Here is an 8,842-nt window from a genome sequence, read left to right on the forward strand (position 1 = left end):
TGCAGTGAGCCTCCATGTAAGTTCTAACACCCAAAAACAATTAATCACAAGTTCAAAACCCTAAATATCAAGTATGTGATTCAATTAATCACATTTCCATGCACATTTCCATCGGATTTATTTTGTTTGATTTTAGCTCTTGAGTATTTCTCAAGGGTCCTAACTAAAACAACAATCATAAAATCACATTCTTGCTCCGGGGTTTAGTCAAATTGTAACACTTCAGATTTGAGAACAGTGAATTTCCAGAGAACCAGATAAAGCCAACTAACACCACATTCTCATATTGATTCCCTTTATCAGTTCTAAACAATATCTTTGAAGTTACCAAGCTTCCAACTTCGTTAAACTAGTAGTTAACATCTGCATTTGAAACATATTTGGAACACATATTATATGCCTAAGAATGCACAGATGATCTTACTCAGCTGCCCTTCCAATGGATCTTAAATTTCATATCCTAGAAAGGACAGAATATAGGGGGTGTGGGGTAGATTTCAGTATTCCTCAAGGCTATTCACTCCCCTGTATTTGAAAGAACTTTCTAATATATGCTTCAAACGCAATGCATGTGTGTGTTACTGCATCATAAATCTTTTAAGACTTCAATGTTCAGCTTCATCTCCATGCGAGGGAGTAAACACTCTTAATCTGCTCCATGATCTGTGGCAAACATAGTGATAAAGAACAACATTTAACTAAATATTAAGCAATCATGTAGATTGAGTACTAAGGGGCTGTGCAGAAGCCACCCCACGCCACCCTGCTCTGCCATGACGATGACAGGGCAGGGTAGCACCTCTCCCTTCCTGCCTATAAATAGAGGGAAGAGAGCAGAACATGAGGAGGGGTAGAGAGTTGAAAAACAGGTGGATTTTTGGAGGGGAGAGAAGAGAGAACCCGAAACAGGGGGGAGAAAAGGAAAAAAAACCAGACGGGGGCAGGGGGAGAATTTTTTGAGAAAAGAGAGAAGCAAGCGGGAAAGAAGCAGAAACCGGGGGGATCTTTTGCCAAAAAAAACGTGAGAAAGAAGGAGGAAAGTGAAAAAAAAAAACAGAGAGAAGAGGGTGAAACAGACAAGAAAAAACAGAAGAGAGACAGTAGGGGGAAAGGAGAGGGAACGGAGATGAACAGTGGGAAGCAGAAGGAAAGTAGGGGAGAATAGAGGGACATTTTGAGAAGAAAAAAACCGAGGGGGCAGTTTTTTTTGTTTACGTTCGGAAAAAGGAAACATTGGGAGAATTTGTTGAGAAAGAGAGGAACAAGGCAGAGAGGGAAGTATAGCAGGAAAAAGGAAAGAAAACAGAGGAGAAGAGAAGAACAGTGACCTCTCATTCTCGGGTCTCTCTCTCCACCACTTGAAACAGCAGCACCACTGCCTGGAACCAACGCCCGATCGCTACCACAAGCTAGCCGCCATCACAAGCCACCGTTAGCCCAGCAACCATGCTCCATCACTCCAGGCAGGGGCGGAGCAAGACAAAAAAATTAAGGGGGCCAAATTATAAATTAGAGGGATCAAATTTTAATTTTTATTTCTATTAAATATTTACAAGGGAGGGGCATTTCTTTGCAGGGGTCGGGGCCCCTGCCAGCCCCCCCTCCCTTCGCCGCTGACTCCAAGTAATCTTCTCCCCTTTTCTGTCCCCTCTTCTGTGTTCTTCATTGGCATGCAGAACGTGAGCAATTCACGTTCTGCAGCAAGAATGGAAAATAATTAGCTAGTTACTGTGCTCCGCACAGTAACCAGCTATTTAAACAAGTCCAGCCCACACAGCTGGGCTAAGTCCAGCCTTGTAGAATGTTGTTTTTTTTTTCTCTTTTGCTGGGTCTGGCCTGATTTCTTTTGGGCCGGTTCTGGCCCAATTTCATTTCGGGCTGATCTTGGCCTAGTTTTCTTTTGGGCCAGGTGCGGCCCATCACAATAAAAAAATCAGAAAAATCATTTTTAAAATTTGGGATTTCCCCTTGTATTTTTATCAATTTTGCTTAATTACTAGATTGCATTTTTATACTACAAATCATGTTTTAAAATACTCGGTTTTCGTCAAAACATTAAAAAAAAACATGTTTTTGTTTTCATGCATACAGTCAAGTTTCTCAAAGAAAAAATTTCATACAACAAAGAAAACTTCAAAAAATACATTTTAGCATGTATTTTGATTTTAATAACTAGTTTATTAAAGTCATGAGAACTTGGCCAATATTTCAAAATCCAAAAAAATTATTTTATTTTTTTAATATCAGAGATTAAGAATTTATACATAAAACATATTCATGGTTTTAAAAAGGTAGTTCTTTTGTTGACGTTAGGACGGTTAGGTTTTACCTGATAAGATAAAGATGTCTTTACCGAGAAGAACTTTTCTTAAACCATAGACAGACCAACAATTAGAAATACGATACAACCGTAGCATATATCAGACAATAAAACAATGCAACTTACCTTATGTAGGGTGTCTTTAGGATGCTAATACATTTTCTTTACGTAATTAGTCCCCGTACCCGATTTCTGAGACCAGTTAGGGTTCCTAGTGACCAAAATAATAGGTGACGACTTCTATTCTATTTTTCTACTGATAAGAAAGAAGAATTTCTTATCTCCCCATATTTATCAGATACTACATCATTACGATGAGGGTGGACGATTGTTGTAACGTCGTACACGTGCAACAAAGTTAAAAAAAAAGTATTTTCATATAAAATAAATTATTGAAAAATATAAATCATTCAAGCTACTATATTTCTAATTTCATGATATGCAATGTAATATTTGTTTTTTATATTTTTCATAACTGTTTCAGTAGTTAAAATATTTTTTTATATATTATTTAAAAATCACCCTATGATGGAAAAGAAAAGGTTGAGAAAGACCAACGATATTGGTAAAGCTAAAATTTGAGATCGATATAATTGATAGATTTATTTACATCAAAAATGAACCCAATTTTTTTTTATTTCAGAGAATGCAAATTAAATGATACAAACGAATTTGAAAATTGATCTTGTCCACCGAAAGGGAAATTAATTTTATAGGATTGAAAGGAAATTAAAGAGTTGGTAGAGTATCAACAAATCCAAGCGTACGTCCAGCCCAGGGAGACCCTTCGAGGTTGTACAAATCTACGATGACAAAAATAGTTCCATAGTCGTTGAATTGCTTTTCTTGATATTTCTTTTGATAATTTTTGTTGTTGGGTGAAGGAAATGAATACTCCTGTTATGCAAACACAATTTAATTATTATATTATTTGATTTATTATCAAACTTGTTTATTTGTGCATTTTAAAAGTATTTTCATATTATTTTGATGTTGTGATATTAAAAATAATTTTTTAAAAATAAAAAAAATATTATTTTAATATATTTATAAATAAAAATTACTTTAAAAAACAACTATTACTACATTCTCAAATACTAAAAGTTGTTGGGTTTTCTCCGTCAAGTAAAAGTCTTTCCTTTTTTTTTTTTTTTCTTCCTATATATATTTTGATTTGGTTAGAATATTAACTATTTATAATAAAAATAACATCCATTTCATTTCAATCCCTTCTAAAAAACACTAGACAAAATTTCCCTTCAACAAGAAGTTTTGGCTCGTAAGAGGAAGGCAGTTGCTTTAAAGAGAGAAGGAAAACTGGGAGAAGCTCGAGAGGAACTTCGGCAGGCAAAGCTGTTGGAGAAGAGTCTTGAGGTAGAGACACCTGGACCTGTAGGTGGTAGCCATGATGGGTCAACATCTGCGTCAAATGCTCCATCTGCTCAACAAAAGGATCCTAGTGCCCCAAATTTGGCTCCAAAACCATTGTCTGGGCGTGATCGATTTAAATTGCAACAGGAGTCACTGAGTCACAAACGTCAGGCCCTAAAGCTGCGAAGAGAAGGCCGGGTGGAAGAAGCAGAAGCTGAGTTTGAATTGGCCAAGGCTCTTGAAGCCCAGTTGGATGAGATGTCTTCTGCCAACGTAGCAGAACCAGTAGATGATGTAGTTGTTGAAGATCTTCTCGATCCTCAACTTCTATCTGCCTTGAAAGCAATCGGAATTGAAGATACCAGTACCATATCACAAGGTTCAGAGAGACCAGGGCCTGTGAAAGTCAGTCCTACCAAGAGTGAAAGCAATAGCGCTAGCCAGGAAAGAATTCAGTTGGAAGAACGGATCAAGGCAGAGAAGGTAAAGGCAGTAAATTTGAAACGTGCAGGGAAGCAAGCTGAAGCTTTGGATGCTCTCCGACGATCCAAATTGTTTGAAAAGAAACTAAATTCCTTGGCATGAATTTGATAAATAAAGGTTTGAGAGAATCTCCCTACTATATTTCAAGTAATATTGTTTGTGTGAGGTCACTGGAACACATTTTAATTAGAGATAAATAAAATTCCTTTCCCCCATTACATCCATACTAAGTTGAATTATAGAAACTACAGTGACATTGTACCACATGAATTTGTTTACTTTATGGTATGAGACTGAGTGAAAGAGAGTTCTCAAATGGTTCGAAAGCAGGCTCTCCCCTCTTTACTGTATTGTCTGTGATTTATTTATTTTGAAAGGAAAACAAAGTTTGAGCCTTCATCTCTAGTTGTTTGCATGATGGCTATTTCCTCAAAACCTCAAACAATATTTCAGATTTGATCATTCTATAACTAGCAACCAATGATTTTCATGTTGACAAACTGTTGCCAGACAATGAATTGTGTGGAAAATGAGAGACTTTTTGAAGTCCTGGAAGTTCTTTGAGCACCTGTAGAAATGACAAACGAGTTTATATTATTAACTTCAGTTTCAATGCATGCACTTTATGCTGGTCGCTTTTCTGCGTTTTCCAGTGGCTCAATCTTTTCCAATATTTGTTCCCAGGCTTAATATTTTTCATCTCCATATACAGTCTTCATCTTCATGTCTTTCTATAAAAGAATTCAAGCTTCATGCAGAAGAACAAGATTTCTAGTTCTCGAAAATTGATAACATCTTTGAGCTTATAATCCCAATAAACCGCAGTTGTAATCTAAATTTTTTTTTATGCACCATGTCAGACTAGTTCTCATTGCTATAAGAAGCAAAGGTTGCTATCCTCCTCCACTTTTGGATTGCAAGCAAAGGTCAAGATCTTCCATTATTTTGTTTCTGTATATTTTTTTTATACAAATTAATTTATAATTTATCATATCAATTTCGGAAGCTCCAGTTAATAAATTCGTTTAACATATGGTGAGCATACTTTTTTGTAGTAGTATTTTGAACTGAAGCCCTCTGAGAAATTTTTTTAAGGATTTAAGTTTATTTAATTAGTTTAATTTGTATTTATATTTTACATCATGAGTTTTTAAATGTATGGATTGATTTTTTATTGATTTAAATAAATATAATGAGGTAAATGTCTCATTTTGTTTCAATGAATATTTTAATGTATATTTATCTCTTATTTTTCAATTTTTTTATTATTATTAACTATATTTATTTATTTACATAAATAAATAATTGTCAATTTATTTAATTAAATATTTACATAAATTTTTTAACTTATACCTTAATTTTTTTAATGTAAAAAAACATATCAAAATATCCTACATTCCTCATATTTGTTTTTCTTAAAATTAAAACATGCAACAGAACGTGAGTTAGATGTTTAGTAGACTACTATAAACATGGTCAAATTTAAACTACGATGCCAGACATTATCAAATTACGTACTCATCTGGTCCTTTTACAAAAACGTCTGGTCAAGAAAAAGATTTACTATTTAAGGAATATTGCTTACATTATATTTTGAAAAAGATTTACTATTTTTTCCAAAACAGCTTTGAATTCTCTCCCGTATAGTACTGCCTCTCATGCTGTGTCAAACATTCGCCAGCACAGCTTCGTATGAACACAAGTTTTTTTTTTTTGATAAAAAAATTGATTTGAGATTTGGACTCCTCAACAATACGTGTGAAGACCGACCTATCTATATTTTATACGATTGAACACATGAAAAATTACATTTATATCACATGGAGATATAGTTTTTCATTTAACATGAAGAGTTAGGAATTTCAAGGAGTTTTCAATTGTCAATTTTACTAGCTATGTGAAAGAACCATCTCAATCCAATAGTTTAAGCTGTTAGGTGAGGTTTCAGGATATGATTTATATTATTTTCTAACACGTCCCCTCAAGTGAAAGCTTTTTGAGCTTGAAACTTATACAGACCTATATTACCTTGTGCCTAATTTTTATCAAATAAATAGGGAAAGTGAGATTCAAACTCGTGACCGCTTGTTCATCAAGGCTCTGATACCATGTTAAAGAACCATCTCAACCCAATAACTTAAATTGTTTGGTGGAATCCCATTATATGATTTATATTATTTTCTAATAAGTTAGGAGCCACTTTTGAAATTCAATGTGAAACTAGTACAGATACACATGCATGCTAGTATATTTTACCTTCATGTCCTTATATTTTATTTGAAAATGGTGGGTTTATTCAAGTCGAATATTACTGTAGATATACATATAAAAAGTCAATTTTTAGGATTTCGTTGCTAGCTGTATCATGTTTTCACATAAACTTTTATTAATTAATATATAATGCTAAAACTAAAAAAAAAAACATTCTTAATGAGAAAAACAAATGTATTATAAATCTAATGGTAGAGATAGAAGTCTACAACAAAATGGTAGATTTTACATATATTAATTAGAAAAAAGTACAACATGGAATATGAGATAGAAGACTACTCATAAATACGTGTGAACCCTATGGACCGACCTGTCTATATTTTATATGAACCCTATGGACCGACCTATCTACATTTTATATTACAAATGAACCCTATGGACCGACTTATCTATATTTTATATGATTAAACACATGAAAAATTACATTTATATCACATGGAGATATAGTTCTTCATTTAACATGAAGAGTTAGGAATTTCAAGGAGTTTCCAATTGTCAATTTCACTAGCTGGGAGCCAATTTTGAAATTCGATATGAAACTAGTATGATATACATACTAGTATATTTTCCTATATATTTTCCAGACATTTCCTTATATTTTATTTGTAAACGGTGAGTTTATTTATGTCGAATATTACTATAAATATACATATAAAAAGTCAATTTTTAGGATTTCATTGCTAGCTGTATTATGTTTTCACATAAACTTCTATTAATTAATAAATATGCTAAAACTAAAAAAAAACCTTTTTAATGAGAAAAAAAAAAGTATTATAAATCTAATGGTAGAGATAGAACAAAATAGTAGATTTTACATATATTAATTAGAAAAAAGAACAAAGATTTTATTTATAAAAGAAAGTAAAACATGGAATATGCTGGTTAATTGTGTGAAGGACCAATAATTACTTTGAAAGGTAGAAAGTTGAGGAATTAATATGAAATTATTTTTGAAGTTTCATTGAATATTTAACCTTTTAATCATCAATATCTATTTTACATATCGTATTTTATAAAGAAAAAAATAACTTTAAACTCTAAGGGGTAACTCAACTAATCAGATCTTGGATTTATTTCTCAATAATCACGGGTTCGAGTTCCTTGAAAGTCATTGGAGGCTTACATGGTCTTTAACTTTAGAGTCTGTTAGATTAGTCGAGGTACGGCAAGTTGACCCGAATACTAATATTAATAAAAAAAAAAAAACTTTAAATCCAAAGAATTGAGGAAATGTTTATTCTCTCTCAATTTCTTAAGTTTATACAATTCATAAAATAAGAAACAATTTTATTGCAATGAGTAAAATTTTTTTACTCATTGCAATAAAATTGTGTGTGTGTGTGTGTGTGTGTGTGTGTGTGTGTGTGTGTGTGTGTGTGTGTTTTTAAGATGATTCAATGGGAGTATTTAATATCGGTTTGAAAACAACTCTTGTGGTAAGTGAAAAAGACAAAAGGAAAGAAAGGATGACGTGGCTTCCGAGGGCGTACGACACCACAAGCTGCCAAGCAGAAAATGGACCGGTGGGAAACATGATTGTTCAAGCATGTGACGTTAATGATCATCGACAAAGAAAATGTGATTTGTTTGAAAATATATTAAAATAATTTTTATTTTAAAAAATTATTTTTAATATTAATATATCAAAATAATTTAAAAATTATTATAAATAAAAATAAATTTAAAAATTTTAAAAATATAATTTATACCGCGATCTTAAACAAAACATATTTTTCTATCTCTTGCAATCAATCGGTGGTTACAATGTGTTTTCATGCGAGGTGGGCAATGTGTATAACCTATACTATTAATTTGTAAAATTTTAAAGGATTTTGATTTATATTTTAAAATTATTAAAAATTTATTTATATAAAAAATATTATTTATTTTTAATAAAATGATAAAAAACCTATAAAAAAATTAATATCTAAAATATTATTAAAAATAATAATTTAATATTATTCACTTTTAATATAAAGATAAAAAAAAATACATACGAGATCAATATCCAAAATATGATTGAGAATAATATAATTCATTCATTTATATTATAAAAATAAAAAAAATCACTAGGGATTTTATCCAAAATATTATTTGGAATAACACAATTGCTAAAAATTCTAAATTTATCCTAAAAAACATCAATAATAATTGAGAATATTTCACCATTTTAGGCCAAGTTCTTCACTTAAAAAATTAGAGTTTGTTCATTGTAGAAAGGATCGTCGCGACGTCGCACACTGCGAAGAGGGTACAACAATATATCCTCACCATTGCTTATTTAATTATAAACATTAAGTTAAAAAAAATATTTTCATATAAAATAAATTATTGAGAAATATAAATCATTCAAGGTGCTATATTTCTAATTTCATGATATTCAATGTAATATTTGTT

General features: G+C 31.8%; 1 long non-coding RNA gene across 1 annotated transcript; it reads right to left on the reverse strand.

The window, feature by feature from the left end:
- Positions 1-258: 258 nt before the first annotated feature.
- On the reverse strand, positions 259-1,744 carry LOC133702856 (uncharacterized). The gene is made up of 2 exons (XR_009843795.1): positions 1,329-1,744; positions 259-663 (listed from the first exon to the last, which is right to left on the reverse strand). It is a non-coding gene; the product is annotated as an uncharacterized LOC133702856 (long non-coding RNA).
- Between the last annotated feature and the right edge of the window lie 7,098 nt (positions 1,745-8,842).

This window comes from Populus nigra, chromosome 9 (genome assembly GCF_951802175.1).
Source record: "Populus nigra chromosome 9, ddPopNigr1.1, whole genome shotgun sequence".
In the NCBI taxonomy this organism is placed as follows: domain Eukaryota; kingdom Viridiplantae; phylum Streptophyta; class Magnoliopsida; order Malpighiales; family Salicaceae; genus Populus; species Populus nigra.